Here is a 6,866-nt window from a genome sequence, read left to right as displayed (position 1 = left end):
CAACACCTACAAAAGCCAAGCCCTTTTCAGGAAATTATAACATTTAAGCATAGTTGGTATAATTTATTGTAAGCTAACTTAATCACATTTTGAACAGGCATAATTAATCAAGACATTGATGACACCCGAAAAGCCCATTTATTATTGTGGCCCATGTGTCAGGATATCTAAACATATGTTATCTATAACCAATTTCATACTAGTATCACCAAATCAGAGTGGCGCAGCGGAAGCGTGGTGGGCCCATAACCCACAGGTCCCAGGATCGAAACCTGGCTCTGATATCTTAGAGAAGGCTTCCGGTTAATTTTTTATTTTTATATATAACATAAAAATATGATAAAATACAATATTAATACAAAGTGAGCATAATATAACATAAAAATATGATAAAATACAATATTAACACAAAGTGAGCATAATATAACATAAAAATATGATAAAATACAATATTAATACAAAGTGAGCATAAAACATAAAAACAACATATCCCAAATACTTTTTTCCCTTGTTATCAGGGTGTTCAAAACTGCTTGAACAGTCTAAACCGAATCAAAATAACCTATTCTACCGGGTCAAGAGTACTGTGGTTTAGTTTACAGGTTGAAAAACCGATTTTCATGATTCGTCCCGTGGTTTTGGCTTGGAATAGATCATATAAACCGAACCGACTATAGAGGTAGGGTACCAAAAAGACCCAAATACCCTTAAGGGCTACCCGCGGGTCAATCAGAAGTCCCTCATAAGTCACCCGCGGGATATATAAACCATCCGCATAATCATATGAGGAAGAAACACCCTCATAGCGCATGCGGAAGCACCACAGCACCCTCAAAGGATTTATATTAATATAACATGTTATCAGGCTGACGCCACGAATAATTTAAGCAGACCCAAATTGACAGCATACCGTTATGGTATAGAGCCGATACAGGACATCATTCATTCCACCCGTCTCTTCATTCAAAGATAGCCAGTGCCGTTCAATAGTGTACTGTTTGATCACGTTTTGTACGCGTTTGCTAAAATAATCTGCCATTTGAGTCACCATTTTAGAGCTTGATTGTTTCCAGCCAAAACATACTGATCAACTAAACCTGCCATTATCTGATATTTACAAGAAACTAACGAATTAATATTCGGTAAAATAGTTAAAAATAATATTTAAAAACATGCCAATTCAACCTTGTGAATGGTGTAATATGGAGCCCAAACGAATTTAAGAGCTTCAAATCGATCAAAAAACTCAGTTGGGAAAGCCGAGAGGTAACCATCGCTCATTTGACACTCAGCGAGTGCAGATACTACTGCGGTCATCTTTTGTTTTAGAGCATCGTCCCGGTGCTTGCCCACATGTGAGCTGTAGCACTCAAGTAATGCCATGATAATATTCAGTAGTGTATAACTTTAGTGTTACAAAACTACAAATAACGTGTAGATCGGATAATTATAGTCACCCTATTAGGATGCTGATGTTATAATACACAAAAATAATTAATTTTTGTTGTGTGTTAAATAACATATATATTATTTCCATGGCAGGTAAACTGGTAACAAGCTGCACTTTATGTAACCATGATGCACTTTAATAGTCATGTTACATATACTAAATAAAGTAACACAAGACACAAACCTGTAAAACTATCGCGAACCTCTTTATCTGGTGCCTCCCAACCGCCATAGGGGTCACCAGGCGTCGGCAGCCCTGCATTCTTTCTAAAGGTCCAAACCAACCGATCAACATCCAGCATTAACAAGTACTTCAAATTAGTTTGTTGAGCTTGACCATGTATCGAATCCGGGTCCAACCTCACATCATTTAAACTAATCTCATTCAAAAAATTCCCATTTGCATAAGACTTACCCCCTTGATTCTTCATCTGTCTATACATCATCATCCACTCGAATTCATCTTCCTGTTTCAACATTTTTCTAGGCAACAAACTAGCCCAAGCCGAATCATCGGTTGGGCTCAAATGAGTTGAATGATCATGTGACAGCAACACTTCATCTTTCCAAGTTTTGTTATGTGAATTCGACAACTCGTAACGAAGAGTATGCGACGAGAGCTCAGTGCCAGTGTTGGTACATTCCTTACCAACAACAACATTACATGATAACATAACCAATATTACAACCACAAGCATCTTCATATTGGTTTAAAGTAACACAACAACGTACACTTGTGTTGAAATAAGTCACTTATATTAGTGAATACAACGAGTCGTGGACGGCACATAATTCGTTACCTGCCGCCACTAGAAAAGAATTCCTTTGGTGTTTCGCACGATAACTGGACACGTAATGACTGAAATGGAAGTGTGAGAATGGAAATAATGACATTGAAGTTAAGTAAATAATAAAAATGGGTATGAAGACTACTACATGAACAAGTAACTAAGTGTAAGTACAAAACAAGGGTAACTCACGGATGGGGTGTCGTTATCTAAGGATTTAGATGGATGTGAGTGAAGATGACAAATGAATGAATGAATAATAATAATATTATTATGGGATTGTAAGCATAGCATGGACATGGAAGTGGTCAGAAAAGAAAGACTTTAAACAGTCCACTCTATGAATATATATGGGTGCCACTATCTTCTTTATGTACATGCACTAGTGTTTCTTTTAACTTTATATAAAGGTTACCTTGACTATGAAAACTCATACCTTTACTAGCCGAGTCGTGTCAGGGTTAAGGTCACCTTGAACTCGGCTCGGTTCGAATTTGAAACCTAAGCGAGCTAAGGAGTCTAGCCGAGGCATTTAAGCCAGGGCTAGCTAACCGAGCAGACTTTATGAGAGTCTGGACTCTCGAGCCTCGAATATTTTATACATCTTTAGATGTGAAATTTGGTGAAATCATGTTGTTTTGGTAAAACTATATCATTTTAGTTAAATATTTATAAATTAATCATCTATACCAACTCTTAGTATTAAAATATATTTGGTTTATAGATATATTTTAGCACGTCTCTATTTTATGTTACGTGGTGGATACAACTTTTCAAGTCATGATAAAGAGAAACAAATCTAACATCAAGAGTAATGTTAGGAAAAATTGTTCTAGGTACTAAAGTGTCATAATATTAAATAGATTTTGCAATTTAAGTGGGTAACCTCATCTTTTCACTTTTACCTTTAAACAAGTCACCTTTTTATATTAACTTTTTTTAACTCATAATGTTTTTTTAAATTTATATATAGGTTACCTTGACTATTAAAACCCGTATATTTACAAGCCGAACCGAGCTAACCCGGGTCAATTTGAACTCAACCACAGTTCGAATTTGAAACCTAAGCGAGCTAAAGAGTCTAACCGAGGCAAGCCAAGGCTAGCTAATCGAGTCAATTTTAAGAGCCTCGATTTTGTATATATCTTCAAATGTGAAATTTAGTGAAATCATGTTGTTTTGGTAAAACTATATCATTTTAGTTAAAAATTTATAAATCAGTTTTCTATTTTTACTCTTAATATAGAAATTTATTTGGTTTATAATATTTTTTTTTGTCACGTCACTATTTTATTTGTAGGTGGATACAACTTTTCAAGTCAAAAGAGAAAAAGAAATCTAAACATCAAGAAGGAAAAATAGTTCTAGGTATTTAACTATAAAGTGTCATAATATTAAAATAAATAATGTTTTACAGTTTTAAGTGGGCAACATTATCTATTCACTTTTCCTTTACACAAATCTTTTTCTGTTACTTTTTTTAAGTTATATATGTTTGGTTTAAAACAAAAAAGTTGTGTCGGAATGTCAACATTTCGAACACCATACGTCAAAAAGACATTTTCGTTTTTACTTTTTATTTTATTAATTTTTGTAGCAAAAATAAACGAAGAAATAGTTGAAAAACCTTGAGTGGTGTTAATTATTTATGAAAGAGATTGCAACTTAATAAGATGAACAAAATACCACGTCATCGGCGGATGAACCTACAAAATTCCTCCTTAGGCATAACCAACTCCTTCGACGAAGTAAGTAACATCTAGTGCAAACCAGATCAATTATGTGCGAGTCATGACTTATGGACCATAAAGGTCTTCGGTCATGATTAATAATTGAATGAATCTAACCTTTAATAAACTATTTATATCAGCGTTCTGTTTCTAGTGAGCCCTGACAATGTTAGGATGTAACAATAATAAACACCCCAAATAAGTCAAATACAATGAGGTAATCATTAGCCATCATATCGAGCATTTGCACTCGCTTTTACTCTCCCATGTACTACATTGATTCTTAAGCTGGAGGGTGGTCGGAGAAAGAACCGTCTCTCTCTGGTGAGCCTAATTAGTGTTCATTTTGCAGGAAGTAGTCGGTCATTGCTAAAGTCATATTCACGATCGAGCTAACTTGATCCGATCTCAATCAATGAACCGATCTTTGTAGCTTCAATTTGGATATATAAAACCTTATAATTGGATAACTTGGTTCAATAAATTCTTCACTTCTGGTCCATTCCGTTTAGTTTGATCCAAATTCGTTTTGAAATGTTTGTTTTTATTTTAGCTAGGGAGTATTGAGTGGGAATATAAATGACATGTTACTTTTTTAGTTTCTTATAAGGAGAAGCAATTAAAAAAAATTCCAAACACCTACTTAGACCATCCGTAATGGAGTATTTTGCGCAGCGTTTTGGGCCAAAACGCCGGAGGCACACCGCCCCCGCCGGCGTTTTGGGTATTTCTTTTTTTCCGGCGTTTTCTACAAAACGCAACAATGACGAATTTCAACATATTTGACCGTTAATATTGTTGAACAACTGATGGGTATTGAACAAGATCCATATCCGCCCGTCTCAGAGTCAATTATATGCTGGATCTGCCGCCGTCGCCGTCATACGTGTCGAGGTGATCTGGCTGAGATCCGGCTGAGATCCGGCATAACTGGAGGAGACGTGGAGGTGAGGTAGAGCTAGGGTTTTGGTGTCGTTAGATAGAAGGAAAGTGATTGTCATTGTTGTATTTTATTATTTTGGGTGTTGATATGATTGAAACCTTCATATGTTTGAGGTTATGGATTATACTCAGGTTATGGGTTTTACTTTTTCAAAAGTGCAGAGAAAGTGTCATGGTTAAAAACTTAGAATATTTCTTTCAGCTTTTTGTATTTAAAAAAACAAATAAAATTAATAATGACTGGACGCCACGTGGCGCATAATGTCTGGGGGTGGAGAGTTATGACTACAACATGTTTTTGTAAAAAACCATAACTCTGACTGGGCGTCACGTGACGCATAATGCCTGGATGTGGAGAGTTATGACTACACGTTTTATATTTTGTTACTTCCATGAACCAAACCTAGATAGGTGTGAGAGGAAAGCAACCATTGATACTAACACAAGAAATGCATCTTTTTGGATCAATATTGATAACACAAGCCCCACATACCCAACTATTAAAAATCTAAGCCATTCAAGTCTCTTTCACAATTCATGATACCAAGCCTTTAGTTATACTTAGATGGGAAGTTTGCATTTAAGACCACGTTAAGTGTTGCTTCTTTGTTGTACTTAATCTTTTTTCTCATACATTAACTAACCGATTAATTATATGAAATATCCTATGATATTATTAGAAAATCACAAACTTAGTCCTAAAATTCTAAGATATGAAAGCACAGTTGGGTTGCAAAATTAACAGACATTAAAAATGCATGTTGCTGTACGTGCACATGAAATGACCATTAAATCATTAATCTTTTTGCTATATATATAAAAAGAAAAACCAACTCACCAATACTTTCTTTGTTCCTTTAACATTGATCTATTAGCTCTCCCTTCATCATTGTCACCGTCTTATCTAACACCATCGCTTATCTTCGTCGCTAACAAGATTATCATGCGTTGTTAGGTGTGGGTGATATAATGTACACAATAACCCATAATCATTTTATGACGATTCAAGTAGATCATTTGAAAATAAAGATTTTTATTTTGTGTATAAGTTTGATGGTAAAATCCCAAACACTAAATATTATTAACACAAAGAAAAGCAAGATTTTTAATAGAATATACCACCTAAATCGTTAGTATAATATAATCACTAATAATGTGTCTTATAGATTTTTAAAGTTTAATTTGATATAATACTTCATTTTATTATTAAGTCAAATAAAAAAAATTATCTTATATAGATAATTGATCATTGATAAAAATGAAAACGGAGTGTTTACTTGTTTTCTCTTTATTAAAGGTTACATGTTCAAGTTCAAACCCTAGTTGAAACATGTTCTTTTTCTCTCTTTCTTTTACTTAAAGGTAATTTTTTATTAAAGTCAATGAAAACATGATTTAAAAATACAAGGAATTTGAAAACTATTAACTTAGTGAAATATACAAAAACTGGTTTGATCCTTTCGTGTTACGGGAGTTTATTTAAGTTTTTGTATTAATTGTTTTGTTATTTTATGATTATTTATTTTATTTTTTAACGTAGTTTATTTTAATTTAATACATATATATTAGTTTGTTATTATATTTTTTGCGTTTAGGTATTTTCAATTGAGATGTGTAAGTTTTTTAGATTTTTAAGCGAACAAAAATACACAAACACGAACATGTTAATTTTTTTAAGTGAACAAACATAACCACAAATATTTGTCTAATGAAAAAGGGGACGTTGATGTAGTTGACGATAGCGGGTATTATCGGAAGTTAACCGGCGATAGAGTTGATAGACCATCAATGGAGAACATGTAAAGAAGATAAATTAAATTAGGGTTTGAGGATGAAAGTATTTACCAATAAATAAGATCTTATAACCCATTTGAGAGCTATTAGGGTTTGGCAAGACTCATAACCCGTGGAAATTATTCTTTTATGATTAAAGGGGTTATTTCACAAATAAATGAGA

At 33.8% G+C, this 6,866-nt stretch overlaps 1 non-coding gene across 1 annotated transcript; it reads left to right on the top strand.

Annotated features, from left to right (window-relative positions):
* Positions 1–212: 212 nt before the first annotated feature.
* Positions 213–284, top strand: TRNAM-CAU (transfer RNA methionine (anticodon CAU)). Its single transcript has one exon. It is a non-coding gene; the product is annotated as a tRNA-Met (tRNA).
* The last annotated feature ends 6,582 nt before the right edge of the window (positions 285–6,866 follow it).

Source organism: Bidens hawaiensis, unplaced genomic scaffold, assembly GCF_021521415.1.
Source record: "Bidens hawaiensis isolate Kalapana, Puna unplaced genomic scaffold, B.hawaiensis_p1.1 tig00041925_1, whole genome shotgun sequence".
Classification (NCBI taxonomy): domain Eukaryota; kingdom Viridiplantae; phylum Streptophyta; class Magnoliopsida; order Asterales; family Asteraceae; genus Bidens; species Bidens hawaiensis.
This window is presented reverse-complemented; position numbering and strand designations above follow the sequence as displayed.